At 46.1% G+C, this 21620-nt stretch overlaps 1 protein-coding gene across 15 annotated transcripts in view; it reads right to left on the reverse strand.

The window, feature by feature from the left end:
- The window catches only part of FMNL3 (formin like 3), a 62523-nt gene that overhangs the window by 26309 nt on the left and 14594 nt on the right, over positions 1 to 21620 (reverse strand). The gene's annotated exons all lie outside the window — the stretch shown is intronic.

Here is a 21620-nt window from a genome sequence, read left to right on the forward strand (position 1 = left end):
CCCTCAGCCACCCACTGTCACCTGCTGTGGCTTACACTTCTCCACCAGGTGAACTGAGGAGGAAACACTTGGTCCCCTCGGTTTGAAAAACTGGGCAAAGTCACTCCCTTGGGTAGTCCCAGCCTAAGAGCATGGAAGAGGCACAGCAGAGACCCGGTCAAACTCTAGATCCCCAGGAAGGAGTGACCCCGAATTATGGAAACAGGTGGTAGAGGCATGAATCTGCTCTGACCACAGCCACATCCTCCTGTCTAGAGCTTTGGGTGGCACTTTCTTGACAGTGGTCTCAGACTTCTCTGCTTCTTCTGGGCTGAAGTGTGATGGGGAAGGAGATGGGTAAGGGGAATTTCCCCAAGCTCCAGCATTCTCAGAAGAAACGGGTTACTGGCTGCCAGTGGGAGCCACCTGCCAAGGGGGCATAAACCAGAGCCTGGCCCGGACAGTTGTCTTCCTGCTAGACAAGGGCATCAGGGCTTTTGCCTCCACCTGATAATGTGTGTGAGTCTGGCAGGGCTCCAATGTCCTGAGGAAGCCACTCTGCCCTTAGGAATGACAACTTCCTGAGTTCCGGGGACAGCAAAGGAGCAAACTTGACACAGTTCCGGTCTCAGTCAAAAGGGTTTGTTTCCTTGATATTTTTTATTCAGTGGTTCCAGAGACTGTAGGCTCCAAGAAGGCAGAAGCTGAGTTAAGTTCTTGCTAACTCCTCATTGAGACCCTTGCTGAGCAGAAAGGATGCAGTGGCTGTCTTGGAAAGGAGAGGGCACTAAATGTGGGTGAAGTCAGAGGGCCCAAGATCAACTTTGGGCTCTTCAGAGTTATGGAGCCTTGGTGAACGCATCCATAAACTGGAGATAATCTCACTACTTCACAGGGTTTTAACTGAGGATTAAATGATAAATATTTTATGTCTGTATGTGTCTGGAACACTGTGGGTGTTCAACACAGTCCCCACCCCACTTCCTCCTGAAAATCTTGTGTAATGTTCTGATGTCTGAGGGACCTGCCCTTTTGCTTCTAGGCTGTCTCTCTCTCTCTGCCTCCATCCCACCTTCAGCAATTGCTTCTCAACATTCTGCCTACAGAGCAATCCATTAGCCTTTCACTGATAACTGCTCTGGCTTCCTCTAAGACTAGGTGCCAATTTAAATATCATTATCCTGAGGGGTGGGGGACATGGCAAGAGACTCCAAGGAAGAAGTAAGGGAGGTAAGTCACAGCCAAAACAGTTACAATAGGAGATGTGAGGAAAAGTGGAAGATGAATTCAAACTGAAAGCAACTCTGGGAGTGATTCCTAAATCACAGGGAACCAGCAAAACATCTAATAATAAAAACCTATAACGGGAAGAAGCCTAAAGGCATGGAGCTGGTGCTTCTCCAGCAAGGCTCCTCTGGTTTTACTGCCAGTTTGAGGCCAGGCAAATCTCCCTGCACACTGAGGTGCATGTGAGCAAGGGCCCGGTTCCTCCAGCAAGGTTTCCTAACTCTCCACCTGACCCCTGACAGCCCCAGTCAAGCCAAGGAGGAGGGAGGCAGTTCTGGTGGCAGAGGTTCCCTTCCCTTTCCCGATCTGCACCCTCAGCCCAGTGAGCCCCTCCTCGTTTCCTTCCCACTGCAGGGGAAGGGAAATGCCGGTCGGGTTTGGAGTTTCCTTCAATGCTGTGAGCTCTGCTCTGGGACTCGCCCCTACTCTGACAGTTTTCTTGAGCCAGGCCTGGGGAAAACCCAACAAACAGAAATAGGAACCACCAAAAATTCCCAACTGTTTTTGTTGGTCCCAATCATGATATATCTTAGGAACAGAGACCAAAATGGCACAGCTTCGAGAGACAGGGAGAGAGACGTTTGTAACGTTCCTGAGAAAGAAACTGGAGGCTTTAGGGAAGCTCCAGCAGGGACTGTTTGTTTTGAGAAAATACAGAAAGTGAGAGGTAGTTTTATTAATGTTTTCCCTCTTGAACCACCTCCCACCAGGTTTCCTATGGCTGTCTTCTCCAAGTATGGTAGCCTCAGCCCCCATGCTCAGCCCATGGGGACAGGGAGTCCTGAGAAACTGAATCTGAAACTGCCCCACAGATTAAATGAATGCCGTCCTGGGCACCACACACTTCTCAACGTGCTGCTGAGCCCCTGACCGCAGGTCCAAGTCCTCCCTGGCATCCACAAATCAGCCCATTGAGCAGATGAGCAGAGATGGAAAGTGGCAAGAGGACACAAAATTTGGAAGTCCAGAAGACTGCTGAAGGAGGAGCTGTAACACTGTGCTCCCACCCCATGTTCCCATGTTCCCACTAGGATCCCCCTCACAAACCAACAGATCTGCCCCAAGCCAATGGCAAAGCAGGCAACACAAGGCACAAAGGCCCATTACTAGCTGCCAAAAGGACAGAGTGTAAGGAACGGCCTCCACATGTCTCTACTGGTGGGCAGTAGGCACAGCTGTGGCCAGTTGGGCACTGCTCCCAAAGGGCGAGAACCCAAGGAGGTGGGAGGTACCAGCTCCTGCTGCCTTGGCCCCTTGGCGGCCACAGCCAGTCCTGCCGCAGTAGCAGCTCCCAGACAATGAGAGTTATTTTCAGCCAGCGCTTTAACACAAGCCAGCTGGCTAGTGTGCAGGGCGGGAGTCCTCCTCCACCCAGCCCGCCCAGACGGCAGGCCAGCCGGGCCAGCCCATTGCCTACGCCGCCGCCGCCGCCGCCGCCGCTGCTGCTGCTGCTGCTGCTGCCGCCGCCGCCGCCTCCATGTCACTGTTTGTTTATCTCATTGTTCCAGCACAGCTCCTTCTAACTCCCCACAAAACTGCAATCCTTTGTAAAAGAGAATCAAAAAAATCAGAGAGTTTGATCAAAGGTCCAAGAGCTAAAATTTTAAAAGGTCCAGACATGAGAAGCACGGCAGCCCCTCCAAACACCCACACTTTTCCCCAGCATTGTGACTGGCTGGGGTAGCACAGGGAAGGAAATGGAACAGATGGATGGTCAGATCTCACTGCAGCTCTCACAGACCAAGGCCAAGCCTGGCTTCGCCGCCAACCTGGGGAGACAAAGCTCAAGACTGCTCTCCTTGCCTTGACTCCCTCCCATCCTCCTCTCCAGAGCCCAGGTCTGGAGAAGATAACTTGAGACACACAGCCTGAAATGGGCTGAGTCAACTGTGAAAGGTTCTGGGCAAAGATCTATATCCTGTGGCAGAAAGGAAATCACAGAACAGTCAATGACACTTGGCTGGAAGGACAGGCAACCCCCTGCCCTGCCTTGATAGAGTAGGGGCAAACACTTCAGCTGTACCACCCCACCACCACACCAAAGTACTCAAGAACAGAAAAGGTGGAAGGCAGCAGTTACCTCCCTGGACTCTAGGCTTCCAGCCCTGGTCCTGCCCAACTCTACAGTCTCCCGAGGGCAGTTCCCCATTACTGCTCATCTCCCTCCTTATGTCATCCCACACGCAGGAGCATGTGAGTATAATACAAGTCTAGCCACACACAGCTTTCTCTAGGCCCCAGCTGCCCTATTAGACATCTGAACAAACTGCTTAGGTACCACATGACAAAAGGCATAAGAAAAGTGGGTGCTCCTTAAGTGTCTGTAGTAGCTTAGATCTGGCTTGCTGTTTTTGTTTAATTGAAACTACCACTTTGGGGATGAGCTGCCAGGGAAAAGCCAGCTCTCACAGGCTCGGAACCATGTCTGGAGAACGTGCTTCTGTGGTCACTGAGGACTCTGTAACCAGAAATGACTTGCTGAGCAGTTACGGGCCAAGTCCCTGAGCAGCCTGGAAGAAAAAGAAATGGATTCACCAGATGTCTCTGGTTGAGCTCTGCAGTTCACACCAGGGAAGTTGGATAAAGGAGAGGTCCTAAAAGACCAGCATCATTCAAACAAAGAGATGGCTTTTTCTAAATACAATTATACCCCCGGGGCCTCTTCTTCACCCTAGAGAATTCCTCCACTGGATCCTGAGAAGGCAAAGGAAATTGGCCATGTCCCCAAAGTTGGTAAAGCCTCAAACTCTTCCCTTTGCCACACTGTTGGCCTCATACCTGACATCAGATAACCTCTGCAGGTAACCCTGAGGCCCCCAAACCCTGATTAAGGCCACCCTTTCTGGCCTGCCCAGTCAAAAAATACATAATCTCCAATAGGAGCTTCTGTCAGCGCTTCCCAACTGAGCACCCAGGCCCTAGTAAAAAACTACTGCCACAGCAACTTGATCTGTCTATTGGCTCCTCGGCCCCTCCTCGTGGTTAGCCAGACCCACACACTCCCCAGTTACGCAGAATGGAAACTATTCCGCTGGGGGCAGCTTATTTTCCAAAGCCAAGGAGTCTTGGGGCAAAGCCTCGCATTCTCCCTGCAGCCAACCAAACGACCTCCCTCTCTTCATGAGGTTCTGTCCTCCCACCTGGGGAGCCCAATGGGCAGTGCTACCTCTCAGAGGACACAGTATTTCTGGGGTCACATTTCCTCTCTCCCCATACCAACAGGCCCAGTGAGTCTCCCTCCCAAGGTCTCTCATCTATACTTCCCCTTCTGTTCCCACTGTCACCACCTGGATAGGCCGTTATTGTTCACTCGCCGCCCTCTGGGATAAGCTTCTAGCTGGCATCCCTACTTCCAGTACTTTCCTCCCTGCCATCCTGCACATGAATGAAACTTTCAAACTTCTAAGCACATAAATCATGTTTCTCCTTGGTTCAGAAATCTTTTTTGACTCCTTACCATTTATATGAGAAAACCTGAGCTCCTTGGCCTATTGCTGTTAGCATCTTGAGCTTCTGAGGTAAGATTCTCTCCAGGCTGGCCCCAGCTTCTCTGACCAGCCTCATCCTCTCCCACTCTGTGGAATCTCTCTCTCCGGGGACAGCCACTCTTCCCACTCCTTAACCCTAGGATTTGCTTGTTATTGATGTTTCCCCAATCTTCTGACTCCCTACCTACTACTTACTACCTGACTTAAAATCCAGCAGCTCTGACTACCCAACCTAAAATAATCAGCCCCTCTCTTGAGCTCCAAGCATAATATTTAAAGAACAAAATGGCAGAGACCTGCCTGTTATCCCCTGACCTCTTCTCCTCCTCTTCCTTAGTAGTGAACCTCCAATGTTGAGTTGGACACTTGACAGCCTAGAATTGATACATTTCTCAGCTTCCCTTGCATTTAGGTATGGCTTGCATTTAGGTATTTAGGTATGGCTTCCCTTGCATTTAGGTATGGCTATGTGACCATGTGGGATGTAAACAGAAGTCGTGTGCACAACTTCTGAGAAGTGTCACTAAAGGGAGGGAATATACCCTTCTTTTCTCCTTTCTGCTTCTAGCTAGTTGGAATACAAACAGTGGCTGAACCTTCAACAACTATTTTAGACCATGAAGTGACTTTGGAAATGAAATCCACATGGATGAAATAACAAGAGAGAAAATACCAGGACACTGATACCATGGACCTTTAGCACAAATTGAATGTTTCATAGTGGGGGTTTTTTTGCACATGTTTTCTCTATTCACAACTAGAAAGAACATAAACTCCTTAAGGGAAGGGGCCATGTCTTACCCTTCTTTGAATCATGTGCAGGTGCTTAATAAGTAAGTGATTGATCCTGCTCCTACCACTCCCACCACCAAGTCCCTTACTCAGTCTCCTGGCTAACTGGGTAAAGGGAGGATCCTTTAACTTTTTACCACTGTCCTTACTATTTCTGGGCTCTCTTATCTATAATCTGTCTTATGTTCTATAGCCCAAATCACTTTATATATTGCTTTCCCCTCAGCAAACTCCTACTTTTCATTCTGAGTTTCAACTCTGTCTTCAGTTTATGCCATAATCTAAGCCACTTCCCTGCTCTTCTCTTTAACCAGACTCATCTTCTTATAACCTGCTAGAACACAGGCTTCTAAGCACAGGAATCATCATCAGCTTGTTTAGCACTATAATAGGTGAGCAATAAAGATTGGGCAAATCGAATTTCTCCATTCACATGTTCCTTCATATATTCATTCATATATCCCTAAGTTGTTTACTCCATTGTACCCCAGAGACACTACCTCCTTTTGAATTGCCAGCCATGCTTCTCCTCCAATTCACAACAGGTGAAATCTACCATCTCTAGCAAATCCTTCATAAATGAGAGAGTAACATCCACTCTCCCAACAGTGTCTCTGCACATTTACTAATTATTTTAAAATGTGTTCATGGAATTGTGACTTATGGTTAAAGTTTCTTCACCTTTTCTTGGACAATCAATATATATGTTTATCATAAATCTCAGTGACACTCCTAGAGGCACATATACAATGTAGTGGTTAAAGCACTAACTGTGAAGCCACACTGCCTGGGTTTGAATACTGGCTTCACCACTTACTAGCTGTGTGGCTTTGGGAGAGTTATTTAACCTCTGCAAGCCTCAGTTTCCTTACCTGTAAAATGGAGGTACTTACCCCATAGTGTTGCTGTGATTATTAAATAAGTTAATATATGTAAATAATTTAAATCAGAACCTATATAGTAAATGTCACACATAATACTAGCTATGTTTTTTTGGTTTGGTTTTTTATTCAACATTTAGCTGGGAAACAACTCTATGCCAAGCACAAGCTAGAATTTGGCAGTATCAAAATAAACAGAGTATGGTCACTACATTCAGAAAGTTTATATCCTGAGGAAAGACAGACATGCAAATCAGGGGTCAGTATAGACAGCGTTGCTGTGAAAGAGGCACATACAGTACTGTGGGATCCCAAGGAGGTAACATCTAATTAGACTGTGGAGTCAAGTAAGGCATAAGGCTTCCTGAAAGAAATGTCACAGGATTTATTTTATTTTATTTTATTTATTTTGAGACAGAGTCACGCTCTGTCGCCCAGACTGGAGTGCAGTGGTGCGATCTCGGCTCACTGCAAGCTCCGCCTTCCGGGTTCACGCCATTCTCCTGCCTTAGCCTCCCGAGTAGCTGGGACTACAGGTGCTCACCACCATGCCCGGCTAATTTTTTGTATTTTTAGTAGAGATGGGGTTTCACAGTGTTAGCCAGGACGGTCTCGATCTCCTGACCTTGTGATATGCCCGCCTTGGCCTCCCAAAGTGCTGGGATTACAGGTGTGAGCCACCGCACCTGGCCTATTTTTTTTTTTTTTTTGAGACAGAGTCTCACTCTGTTGCCCAGGCTGGAGTGCAGTGGTGTGATCTTGGCTTATCACAACCTCTGCCTTCTGGGTTCAAGTGATTCTCCTGCCTCAGCCTCCTGAGGAGCTGGGACTACGGGCACGCCACAATGCCCAGCTAATTTTTATATTTTTAGTGGAGATGGGGTTTCACTATGTTGGCCAGTCTGGTCTCAAGCTCCTGACCTCGTGATCCACTCACTTCAGCCTCCCAAAGTGCTGGGATTACAGGCGTGAGCCACTGCACCCGGCAATTTTTTTTTTTTTTTTTTTTTTGAGACAAGGTCTCACTTTGTCATCCAGGTTGAAGTGCAGTGGCACAATCTTGGCTCACTGCAGCCTCGACCTCCCAGGTTCAAGCGATCCTCCTGCCTCAGCCCCTCAAGTAGCTGGGACTACAGGTACTCAACACCACACCTGGTTAATTTTTGGTTTTTTAGTAGAGACAAGGTTTTGCCACGTTGGCCAGGCTGGTCTCGAACTCCTGGACTCAAGCGATCCACCCACCTCGGCCTCCCAAAGTTTTAAGATTACAGGCATGAGCCACAGCGCCCCACCTAGAGTTAGTCTTAAACATCAAGCGGGAAGGAATCAGAAAAAGGCAAGAGCAGAAGGGAAGATGGTGATATTCTAGGCAAGGAGACAGTATTCGCAAATACATGGCAACACAAAACACCATTACAAATCCAGGAGTCTGTAAGTGATTTACTACAAAGGCATGAAAGTATGTATGAAGAAATTACAGCAGGCAGAAAAGTCAGGTGATAAAGGATATGATGAGTTAAGTAAGTAGGTGGCATAAGTAGGATAATAATAATAACACTACTAAAATGAAAACAGTAATAATGAAAAAAGCTAACATTTATTGACAGAGCTGTGATAAGCACTCTATATGAATTATCTCATCTAATTCTCAAAACGATGATATAAAGTCCTATGAAGTAGGGACTATCATTATCCCTATTTTACAAGCAAGGAAACAAAGGCCTAGAAAGGCCATGGAACTTGCCCCACATCACAAAGCAAGCATATGGTGGAGCTGGGATTTGAACCCAGGTCTGACCCAAAGTCTGAGCTTTTAACTCCTCACAATGTCTCCTCTGAGACAATTAATTGTATTAGCCCTTGCACTTTTCCAAATTGTATGCATCCTTCAGGACCAATCAGTACCATTTCAACTTTCCTCATGGAACCTCTCCCAAACCACCCAGATCTCTGTGCATCCTTCCTCTGAATTTCTGTGGGTTTTCTGCTCTAACCTCCCATTAGCACTCATATTCAATCATTCTTTGAACAGCATTTGTGTCTTTTTTTTTTTGAGACAGGGTCTCACTCCATCACCCAGGCTGGAGTGCAGTGGCAAGATCTAGGCTCACTGCAGCCTCGACCTCTTGGGCTCAGGTGATATAGCTTCCCCAGTAGCTGGGACTGCAGGCACTCACCATCATGCCTGTGTAAATTTATTTTGGTAGAGACGGGTTTCACCACGTTGCCCACGCTGGTCTCGAACTCCCAGGCTCACGCAATCCACCCACTTTGACTTCCCAAAGTGTTGGGATTACAGGCGTAGGCCACCACACCCAGTAACATTCATGTCTTCTATGTACCATGCATTGTGCCAACTGGGGGACCTGTTTTGCCTTGTGATAACTCTTGTATTTACAAAGAAGGGGGAACCTGAAGCTTATAAACATCTACTCTGGGCCAGGATGGTGCCAGACCCTTCAATTACAAGATTTCATGGAAAAGTCAATTCTCTCTTATTGTTATTCATTTTTCACATTTTATATTATTTCCTGAACTAGACTATAAGCTCCTTGAGGATTTTGCCTTGAATACACTTGTTCCTAGACAAGTAGGCCTGGCACACAGAAAAAGCTTAATAGATACTGTGGGCTGCCCAAAGGGACAGCAGAGGCCATTTTGGGGGGCAGAACCCAGTACACCGGCCTAGGGCCCAGCTCTGGCTTTCCATGAATCTCATGACACATCTAACAGCTTATTATAAAGCCATAAAACTTAATGAATCCCTTCCTACTTGTGGGAGAGGCATGACCCCTGCTTTATAGAAAGATAAACTGACGTTTGGCACAGGCACACATCTGTCACAAGTTCTATCAGCCAGGGAGAGGCTCTACAAGTCCTGCCTCTCCTTGCTTTCAAATGGAGGTACATCCTCAGTGCCTCAGTGCTTCTATCCTCTTTTGGGAGGAATCATAATGACCTCAGTCTGCTCTAGATCCATGAGCTGTCCTCCCAATGTTGTCCCCTCTCACGCTTTGAAGGCCAGAACTTGACATAGAGGTCTAGGCTACCCACAGCCCAATGCTATTTTTGAGTTGTTCCAGCTTTTTTACAACTCGTTTGATTGTCCAGCTAGTAGTAAAAAACACCTCTTTGGACTTAGCCTTTGAGAGTTCCCTCCCCACGACCCAAATATTCTCTGCTTCTTGGAAATGTCTGGTGTCCTAAGTGTTATATTCACTCAGGGAACAGGGATGAAAAACATTACTGCGCATCTCTTATATGCCAGGCACTTTTCTCACATTCTCTCACTTACTATTCTCAATAACCACTGGAGGTAAATATTATACCTGTTTAACTGATTGAGGGAATTAAGAATTTGAGACCAACTGGCTCAAGGTTACACAGAAAGTAGCAGGACCCAAATTCAAACCCAGATATGTGACCTCCAACAAACAGGCTTTTCTACCATGTTTGCCCATCTCCTTACAAAGAAAACCTCTTTTTCTAACTTGAGAAGGTCCAACTTGATTTATCTGACTGGCTTTGGTTGATCATTACACAATGCCTCCCTATTCTGCACAACCTAATGAAACCAGCTTAACCAAGTATGTGTGCTGAACATCTGAAGTTCAAGGCTTCACAGAGGAAGACAGAGACTGTGCACAGCACAGAGACAAGGAATCGGTCATCTTGGACACAACCTGGTGACAAATCCCTTACATCTGAGTAGCATTTTAAACTTTCCAGAACAGCACAGGCTTTGGAATCAGGGATGACCTGGATTTGAATCCTGTTACTTTTCATGAGACAGTCGGAAAGTTCTCGTTCTGCTGCCCAGGCTGGAGTGCAGTGGTGCGATTATAGCTCCCTGCAGTCCCAAACTCATGTGCTCAAGTGATCCTCCCACCTTAGCCTCCAAGTAGCTAGGACTACAGGCATGTGCCACCATGCTTGGCTAATTTTTTTTTTTTTTCACTTTTTGTAGAGATGGGGCTTTGCTATGTTGCCCAGGCTGATCTTGAACTCCTGACCTCAAGCAATCCTCCCACTTTGTCCTCCCAAAGTGCTAGAATTACAAGTGTGACCCACTGTGCCCAACCAGGGCAAGCTATGACATTTCTTTGAACTTCAGTGTCTTCATCTACAAAATATGGATAATATCCACCTCTTATACAGAATAAAAGGGATTTTGCACAGTACCTGGCACAGGAGAAAGACTCTGTAAGTGGTAACTGGAATGACCTACTCCAGGAGTCACATTTGACTCAAGTTAGCTTTTAAGTACATATGCAAAATACAATTTCATACTTTTATTTATTTTTGTGTGGGTGTGTGTGTGAGAGATAGAGTCTCGCTCTGTCGCACAGGCTGGAGTGCAGTGGTGCGATCTCCGCTCACTGCAAGCTCCGTCTCCCGGGTTCACGCCATTCTCCTGCCTCAGCCTCCCAAGTAGCTGGAACTACAGGCGGCCCCCACCACACCCAACTAAGTTTTTGTATTTTTAGTAGATATGGGGTTTCACTGTGTTAGCCAGGATGGTCTCGATCTCCTGACTTCGTGATCTGCCCACCTCGGCCTCCCAAAGTGCTGGGATTACAGGCGTGAGCCACCGCGCCTGGCCCTCATACTATTTTTTTAGAGACAGAGTATACCAGCATGACCACAACTCACTGTAACCTTGAACTCCTGGACTGACACAATCCTTCCATGTCAGCCTCCCAAGTAGCTGAGACTACAGGTGTGTGCCATCATGGCTATTTTAATTTTTTATTTTGGTTGAGACAAGGTCTTGCTATGTTGCCCAGGCTGGTCTTGAACTCCTGGTCTCAACTGATCCTCCTGCCTTGGCCTCCTGAAACAGTGAAATCACAGGTATGAGCCACTCTGCCCAGCCTAATTTCATAGTACTTTAAAATGTATAAAAGAGTATATATGTATAGTTGAATAGTATAGGTTAAACATACGTAAAGTACAATTCCCTCATCTCATGTGATCTAATAATTTTGTAGGTAAGAGCAGTTGCACCCTTGCCCCTTCAAAAGATAAAATCAAGAAACCAATAGCCACCCAGGGGATTCACAGGAAAACCGAGACCAGAACTTAGTGAAACAAAGTCAAGTCACTAAGCTGCTCTGCTATTTGAGCAGCTGAGTGATCTGGGACAATTCTAACCTTCTGGGGCCACGGTTTTGTTATCGATGGAGAGATATAGGAGAGATTTTGCCAGGTTATCTCTAGTGTTCCCGCCTCAAATCAGATTCCTCACTTCCTCAACTGTCTCCTAACTTCCTTGGGTCCACTTCTGCCACAAATCTGTTTTCGGCCCCCGCAACTAACTACTCTTCTCAACAACTGTGCTTCTCTCCTTGTGACATTACGTAAGTCCTAGGAGTTGTCCCTCCCCATCACTGAAGGGCTGTGCTGTGAGACTGGAGAAAAGCTCACATTTTTATTGAGAGTAGGCATAGATGACTCTCAAATATGTATTTTCATCCCAGACTTCTCCTTTGAGATTCAGCTTTAAATATTCAACTCCCATTAGACATTCCACCCAGACTTCCACAGTCTTTGCAACCTCATGTGTCTCAAAGTGGCCTCATCACTTTTCCTTCTAACGTATTTCTTCTACTGTGTTCCCTTGTTAGAGTCGTTAACTCTAATCTAGCAAGCTAGAAATCTGGGTGCCATCCTCAATGCCTCCCTTCTCCCTCATCTCTATCCTCACAATGTAAAATCTAATCAGCCGTCAAAAATCGAAATAAAATCTAATCAGTCATTAAAATTTAACTGTTTATTAATAGTTAACATTTACCTGACTGTCCCATCATCTCCATTGTGCAAACTTGTCCCAGTTTAGGCTCCCATCATCACCACCACAGAGTAAAGGCCTTCCACTCAGCTGCCCACCTCCAATTCTGGTCCCTCCCGTGGTTGCCAGACTGACCTACCCACAACTCCCAATCTGACTATGAAACACATGAAGTACAGTCTCTTCCACATGGCATTCAAAACCCTCCTTACCACTTTAGCCCTGCCTACCATGAGTCTCTGCCTTACACTTCACACTTCAACGGCACTGAGCAGCTCTGTGAGGGTTCTCTGAACACATCATGCTGTCTCGATTTAATGCCTCTGCTCATGCTGTCCTCTCTACCTGGAATGCTTTCTTTCCCAAACTTCTGTCCTACTCCTAAATACCCTTTCAGCCAGCAGAGATTTCCTTCTCTGGGCAATATTCCCCAAGCCCACCTCTCAACTGTGCTCTCCCGATGCTTCCTGCATCTCTACAGAATTGCACTTAGACAGCTGTATGTTATAATTACATGTTTAATGTGTTTGTCTCCCTCTCCAGACTGAACTCCTGGGGGCAGGATGACTGTCTTAGTCACCTTTCTCTAGCTCTTAACAGAATTCTAAGCACTTGTTGAGTGAATGAGTACTAGGCTGCACTTGGTGAGTCTTTGAGGGCTACTATCTTGCCCCCTCTCTGTCTCTAGGCAGGCAAAATGACACCTTAACCATTCTCAGTTAACCACCTCAGAGGCCCTCCTGAGTGCTGATGTGACTCTTTAGCTGCCCTGCCACAGAATAAGGCTCTCTCTGCCCTCTTGCCTCCAATACAATCAGAAGCAGCTGGTAGGGCTTTTGTACTCCTACGACACCAACTTGACATTGCCCTGGATCTGTGGGCAACAAGCACTAGATACTTTCTTTACAATTCTTGGAAAGAATCAACTGAGAAGCCAAATGCTACTGGACACTGTCTAGCTGGTTATCCTCCAGCTTCTGAGATGATGCTCAAAACTTTTAACAAGGATATTCTAGGGAAATGAAAGATTAATGCTTTGGGACGCCACCGGGAGCTGTTGCCCCATAAATGCACAAGAGATTCTTAATTCCTTAGTCAGTTACCATGCCAGCAATAATTAAACAAGTCCAAAGGGAGCAATTAATAGCTGCTATTGGACCATCAATCTGGAACTCATGCCAGATGCCATCAGAAAATAATCTGCAGACATGAGCACTTCACGAGGGAGCAGATTCACCAAGTGCCCTGCCTGCCAAGGGCCTGAGGATAATGAGTGCTTATGTGATGTTGATTCTGCTGAGTGGCAAGTAAAAACAAAATAACCACAACCACAAACGAGAAGTCTGTCCAAAGTAAGGGGCCCAAGCATACTCTGGACACAGAAGGGGTCCAAACAAAGATGCTCTTTCCTGGTTAGATATCTCTGGCCCATCCATTCTAGAACATTGTCTGGGCCTCACTTCAGGGCTGGCATTGAAGGAAGGGGAGTATGTGATCTCCAGTCTACAAAATGAGCCCATATAAAAGCAACTCTACCACCCCAGAGTTCAATAAAATCCCAGGAGCACAGGTCTCAACCTCAGCTGGTGTATGATGGTTTTAACCTTGGTAAATGCCCCCAGTTCAGAAGGCTTTTAAAATAAGGTCCAGGCCAGGAGCAGTGGCTCATGCCTGTAATCCCAACACTCTGGGAGGCTGAGGCAGGCAGATCACTTGAGCCCAGAAGATCGAGACCAGCCTAAGCAACATGGTGATACCCCTAGCTGGGCGTGGTGGCGCTGCCTGTAGTCCCAGCTACTTGGCAGGCTGAGGCAGGAAGATCACCTGAACCCAGGAGGTGGAGGTTGCAGTGAGCCAAGATAGTGCCACTGGACTCCAGACTGGGTGACAGAGCAAGACCCTGTCTCAAAAAAAAAAAAAAAATAAATAAATAATAATAAAATAATAATAATAAGGTCCCTCCACAGCTGCACAAGAGACAAAATGTGCTAAAGTGCAGGCCAACAAAAGTCAAGAATTACCCCAGTACCTGGAGGTCCCTAAAGCCTGTGGAAAGGTCATGACTAGGCCAACATTATTAAGTAGAAAACAAAGGTGACTAGTACATGCCATTCAGTGACTTTACAACTTCGAGGTACCGAGAAACAGTCTCTACCCTTCAACAATAATTCTTATTTCTTAAATATTTTTGTTAGGCTCCTCAATATCAGATCTCTGATTCAAGAGGTTAATGACCTTCAAATAATATTTCTATTTAAGGCTGGGTGTGGTGGCTCACACCTGTAATCCCAGCACTCTGGGAGGACAAGGCAGGCAGATCACTTGAGGTCAGGAGTTTGAGACCAGCCTGGCCAACATGCTGAAACCCCGTCTCTACTAAAAATACAAAAATTAGCCAGGCATGGTGGCGGGCGCCTGAAATCCCAGCAACTTGGGAGGCTGAGACACAAGAATCACTTGAACCTGGGAGGTGGAGGTTGCAGTGAGCTGAGATTGCGCCACTGCGCTCCACCCTGCGCGACACAGCGAGACTCAGTCTCAAAATTACATAAATAAATAAATAAATAAATAAATAAATAAATAAATAAATAAATAAAAATTCTATTTAAAATGTTTTGGTTTTTTGTGGGGGAGGGTTTGAGACAGGGTCTCACTTTGTCACCCAGGCTTGAGTGCAGTGGCATGATCATAGCGTACTGCAGCCTCAATATCTTGGGCCCAAGCGATCCTCCCGCCTCAGCCTTCCAAAGTGCTGGGATTACAGGCATGAGCCACTGTGTCCAGCCTTCTACTTAAAATGTATTGAGCATCCTGGCCGGGCAGAGTGGCTCACACCTGTAATTCCAGCACTTTGGGAGGCCGAGGCAGGTGGATCATGAGGTCAGGAGATGAAGACCATCCTGGCTAACACGGTGAAACCCTGTCTCTACTAAAAATACAAAAAAATTAGGCGTGGTGGCGGGTGCCTGTAGTCCCAGTTACTAGGGAGGCCGAGGAAGGAGAATGGAGTGAACCTGGGAGGAGCTTGCATTGAGCAGAGATTGCACCACTGCACTCCAGCCTGGGCGACAGAGCAAGACTCTGTCTCAAAACAAAACAAAAAAGTATTGAGCACCCTTTATGCCAGTCACTGAGCCCCAAAACTCTTACAAAAGGCCGGGCTGAGCACCTAGACATGGGCAGAAAGAATCCATCCCTACACTCCTTGCAGCTGCTTCCCAGACCAGACTTCGTATTTCTCTTCAAGACCAGAACACGCAGAGTGACTTCAGGAAATCTTGAGAATCAGACTTGAGAAGCCTAGGAAAGACAAGTATCTCTTTACAGTTAATCAGCACCCTGCCCAGCCCTGCAGACAGTTCTGACAACTGGAGCCAGGAAGAAGCAACCACAGGCTCTGGCTGGGGCCCACCTGGGGCTAGGAACCAGTTGGACCCCCAGATGAGTACTGACTCTGATCCCCACCCAGACTGGCTGCAGTGCCATAGGGAGCCCCTTCCTCGGAGACATACTCAGGCACTGGGATCCAAAGTTCATGGAAAGTTTCACCTTCTCTTATAGCTCAACCCCCAAAACTGCCTGATAATCTTACCATCTTATCTGAATATCTTCCCCATTACTTTTTTTTTTTTCTTTTCTGAGACGGAGTCTCGCTCTGTCACCAGGCTGGAGTGCAGTGGCGCGATCTCGGCCCACTGCAACCTCCGCCTCCCAGGTTCAAGCGATTCTCCTGCCTCAGCCTCCAGAGTAGCTGGGACTACAGGCACCCACCACCACGCCCGGTTAATTTTTGTATTTTTGGCCGGGCGCGGTGGCTCACGCCTGTAATCCCAGCGCTTTGGGAGGCCGAGGCGGGCGGATCACAAGGTCAGGAGATCGAGACCACGGTGAAACCCGGTCTCTACTAAAAATACAAAAAATTAGCCGGGCGCGGTTGTGGGCGCCTGTAGTCCCAGCTACTCGGGAGGCTGAGGCAGGAGAATGGCGTGAACCCGGGAGGCGGAGCTTGCAGTGAGCCGAGATCGCGCCACTGCACTCCAGCCTGGGCGACAGAGCGAGACTCCGTCTCAAAAAAAAAAAAAAAAAAAAAAAAAAAAAAAAATTTTGTATTTTTAGTAGAGACGAGGTTTCACCATGTTGGCCAGGATGACCTTGATCTCTTGACCTCGTGATCCACCCGCCTTGGCCTCCCAAAGTGGCATTACAGGCATGAGCCACCACGCCTGGCCTCTCTCTTATTTTTTAAGAGACGGGGTTGCCCAGGCTGGACTCAACCTCTGGAACTCAGAGGATCCTCCTGCCTCAGCCTCCCAAGCAGCTGGGACTACAGGCACATGCCACCACACCCGGCTATAACACCCAATGACCATCTATCTCTTTATCTTACCTTCTTTTTCTTCATGGTACTTCTTGCTACTTAACATTATATTATATACCTGTAAATTTGTTTACTGTTCTTCCCAACAGCAATGCAAATGCTATGAGACTGGTTTGTCTTTTTTGTTCCCTGTGGTATCACTAATGTCTAAAATACGGAGTAAACACTCAATAAATAGTTGTTGAATGAATAAATAAGTGATCATGCAAACATTTTAAAACTCTGCTTCCATCCTAGTGGTGCTACATGAGAAGCAAGACTGAATAATGCCTACTTCCCAGAAAGCCCTATCAACCTGTTGTTGAATCCTAACATCTCCTCCAAATATCTCCCTAAAGTCCTCCACATCTCCTTCCCAGGCCCACAAACCCTAACCCACCCCAGAGCAAGTATTAAAGAGAGAAAATGGAGCAGCACCCAGGGAGGAGACACATTTTTCCTCCAGTTAAGTACAGTCTAGAACCTCTGCAAATTAAAAGCTCCCTCTTCACTGAATCCACTCAGCTATAGTTATAGGTCACACTTTTTATTTTTATAACCAGCCAACCCATCAAATTATAGGCTCCAGCCACTGGTAGGCACGCCAAACACTGGGGCCAGCTTAGCCTAGAAGAGGCACTGCTCCTTCTGGCTTGTGAGGGGGTGCAGGAGTGAGGGCTGAGCACCAGTCAAACCTGAAAGGGCAGAAGGCACCATCACCCCTGGGGACAGTCTAGCGATGAGCCTGGATCTCACTCAGGCCAACCTGCTGCCCATAAGGGAGACAGATTCCAGGATTCTCCACACAGCAAACAAGAGAACTCTTAACCTTATAAAGCACACCTAGAAGTTTCCCTACAATTAATTTCCAAACTCCTTACCAAGGCCAACAAGGTCCCACATGATCTGGGCCCTGCTCACCTTTCTTATACCTTCTCGGACTCTCCTCAGCATCCTTGTCTACCAGTCTGGCCTTCTTTCAGTTCCTCAAATGTGCGAAGTTCTTTTCCACCCAGGGCTTTGCAAAAGTTGTTCTCTTTCTAAAAAACCCATCCCCCAGATCTTTATATATGGCTATGATGATGGCTTGTGGTAAGTGGATCTGTAAGAATGAACCAAAGAAACTGCTAAGTCCATTACAACAGACCAGGCAAGAGCTGAGGATCAACTACAGTAGTGGTAGTATGGATAGAGAGAAGGTGAGAGGGACAGCAGCCCAGACTAACTCCAAGTGCTTGGCCTGGATGATTAGCTGGAAGAGTGCCATTCCCCCCAAAATACAATGTATAAGAAAACACTAGCAGGTATAAAGTGGCTCACAAACACTGGACACTGTTACTATGCAATGAAATATATTTATTGAGCATCTACTATGAACAAGGCATTGTTAATAAAAAAAATTATTTAGTACAAGACAAATTTTACCCTAAAGAAAGGCAAAAATGGGCTGGGCGTGGTGGCTCATGCCTGTAATCTCAAGCACTTTGGGAGGCTAGGGTGCGAGGATCACTTGAGCTCAGGAATTCAATGCTGCAGTGAGCTATGATCACACTACTGCACTCCAGCCTGGGCAATAAAGAAAGATCCTATCTCAAAAAATAATTTTTTTAAAAGGAAAGCAAGACAGATTTGGCAACGAAAAGAATTAGTTCAAAACTTGATGACTAGAAATGGAAGCTTCTACATTTGAAGACTTCTGCAGTTCAAGGGTAACACATGGGGGATCATTTTCTATCCCGTTTCACTTAAATCAAATTATTCTGATTCTCTAACCTATGAGGATTGAGCATTTATTTCTCATATATTTCAATCATTCAACTTTTAATAAGCAAACTCATGAATGGCCAGAGACCACTTACCAACTATTCTCTATTCCCTGTTGAAACCCTGGGCAGGAAAGTCCCTTTTCTAACAATCAAGAAATGTTCAGGCTAGGGACGATGGCTCATGTCTATAATGCCAGCACTTTGAGAAGCTGAGGAAGGCAGACATGGCTTGAGCCCAGGAGTTCAAGACCAGCTTGGGCAACACAGCAAGATCCCATCTCTACAAAAAAGTAAGAAGCACAACTGTAGTCCCAGCTACTAAGGAGGATGAAATGGAGGATGGCTTGAGCCTATGAGTTGGAGGCCACAGTGAGCCATGACCACACTACTGCACTTCAACCTGGGTGACAGAGCAAGCCCGTTTCAAAAAAATAAGAAATGTTCAGACAAAACTCAGTGTGTACTGGCCATCTGTCCTGATCCAAGCTCACATCTGTCTATAACTAAACTCCTCTATTCCAGCAGCAGGGCTCCTGGCTGCCCTTCATATAGCTGCTTCATTCCTCCTCCATAATCCCCTCCCATACGGCTCTGCCCTGCAACAATCTCCTCTTTCCTGATCTACAGTTGCTAAAGGCCTGACTAAAGCCCCTGTCCTCCTTAAAGCACTGCCTAATTAGCACTCCTATACCACGCTGATCCACCCTTAGCTCTCCAATCTTTCTGTGTTTATAGCTGTGTGGCACCCTATCACCTCATGATCTCACTTGGTCTTCACAAAACATGTGATTGGGCAAGACAAACAGTATTCCCACATTATAGATAAATAGCTGTGGCACATAGAGTCTCATAGACAACCTGAAGACATGCACTTGCTTTAATTCTCTTGTTCAAAATACAGTTTTAAGTACGTACATATTTTGTCTCTCCAACTTAGATAGCAAGCATTATCTTCTATTTCTTTGGTATACCCCAAAGCACTAGGCAAAGTGCTGTGTATACAGCAGGCACCTATGACATATTTACTTAATAAATCATGAAAGAAAAGAAAATGGAATGAACATTTAGAATAGACCCAAGACTTCCCAACCTAAAGCCTTCTTTGTTACACTCTTAACAACCTGTTCTTTGCCTTCCAAGAATATATCATAATTAAATATTTATTTAATATCTGTCTTTTCCTTTAAACTCTATGAGGGCAAAGGAATTCTTGATTTTTTCACCACTATATACCTAGTGATATCAGGAGCACATAGTAAAATTAAAATTAAAAATAAAAATCTTCTCGAATAGCAAATGTCCTAGCGGGATGGCTAAGATTCAAACCCAAATCTGGCTGACTCTAAAGCTCAAATCTTTCCACCACACCCCTTAGCAAAGGAGAACTTGTTTGGTAAACTTTCCCCTATATTCTGCCACAATCCACTCAATCCACTCCAAAGCAGTATAACAGCAAAGGAGAATCAACCCTGCAAAAAGGAAACTATAGTTAAGAAAGTGGGGCTGGGCGCAGTGCCTCATGCCTATAATCCTAGCACTTTGGGAGGCCATGGCAGGAGTGCAAGACCAGCCTGTGCAACAATGAGAGCCTGTCTGAACAACAGCAACAAAAAAACTGGGCTTTGGCATCAGGCTGCTTGGATTCAAATCCCAACTTTGCCACCTACTAGTGTGTGATCCTAGGTGAGTTATTTAACCTACCTGGACCTCAGTTTCCTCTTCTATAAAATGGAGATTAACAACAACTACTTCACAGAGTTGTGATGATTAAATGAGATAATGTGTGTAAAGTGTTTTGCATGGTGCTTGGTATACCATCATCACACATAAATGTTAGCTATTAAAATTATTAGCTATCCTTATTCCTAGGAGGCAAGAATCTAGAGAAAATTATTGTCACGGTGGTCATAGCTGCTGAACTGACTTGACTTTGAGAAGCTGAGATGCAGCACAGCCTAGAGCTCAGGTTTATTCTCTTTGCTGACTTCAAGGGCTATGGCTCTGCCAAGGCTGGAGATATAGCTTTCACTGGCCTGAAAATGAAAGAGGCTAAAAATATATAGCCTGCCTGTGTCTGGGGGACCAGGATCATGCCTACATTAAAGAATTCAAAATATAGCTTCAGGGCAAAAGAGCATCTCTTAGGATTCTTTTTACTCTGGAAATAGTGCCAAGCTCAGCACAGGGCACAGGGCAGTGGCCAGTTGCTGACCCTACTGGTGCCCTTTCTCTCTCTCGCATTTTTCTTTTGGCTTAGTGCAAAAAGTAAGAGAGGAGCTTTTTTTTTTTTTTCCCATTAAAAGTTGGGTCTGGCCAGGTGCGGTGGCTCATGCCTATAATCTCAGCACTTTGGTAGGCCAAGGCGGGTGGATCACTTGAGGTCAGTAGTTTGAGACCAGCCTGGCAACATGGCGAACCCCATCTCTACTAAAAATACAAAAATTAGCTGGGCGTGGTGGTGCACGTCTGTAGTCCTAGCTACTCAGAAGGCTGAGGCTGGAGAATTGCTTGAACCTGAGAGGCAGAGGTTGCAGTGAACCCAAGATCGCACCACTACACTCCAGCCTGGCTGACAGAGCAAGACTCCATCTCAAAAAAAAAAAAAAAAAAAGTTGGGTCTGGCTGGGCACAGTGGTTCATGCCTGTAATCTCAACACTTTCGGAGGCCAAGGCAGGCCGATTGCTTGAGCCCATGAGTTCAAGAACAGCCTGGGCAACATAGCGAGACCCTGTCTATTCAAAAAATACAAAAATTAGCCAGGCATGGTGGTGCACACCTGTAGTCCCAGCTACTTGGGAGGACTGATTGAGCCTGGGAAGTTGAGACTGTGATCACACTACTACACACTGAGCTGTCTCCAAAAAAAAACTTCAGTCCACCCCCTCCCCACCCCATTTTTATTCCTTTTCCCTTAAAGGAGGAATACACAAGTAGATAATGTAAAAGAAAAAACTCCAACCAACTCAAAGCTTACAGAATAAAAAATCAGTCACTATTCAGCCTCCAAACCCACTGAATCATCTCCATAGTTCACCAGTTCATAGGTTGGTCTTTATTTTTCTAGGCCTTTTTTCTATGTATTTATATACAACCACATGTGGTTTTTATAAAGCACTATATATACAGTCTTCTAATTGCCTTTTTATATTATATTTACACACACATATATATCTTGGAGATTCTCATTTGCCACAACCATTTATTGAGTGCCTACCCTGTGCCAGGTGTTTGGCTGTACAGTGATAAGCAAACATAATGTCCCCACCCTCATGAGTCAA

The sequence above is a fragment of the Macaca fascicularis genome, chromosome 11, assembly GCF_037993035.2.
Source record: "Macaca fascicularis isolate 582-1 chromosome 11, T2T-MFA8v1.1".
NCBI lineage: Eukaryota > Metazoa > Chordata > Mammalia > Primates > Cercopithecidae > Macaca > Macaca fascicularis.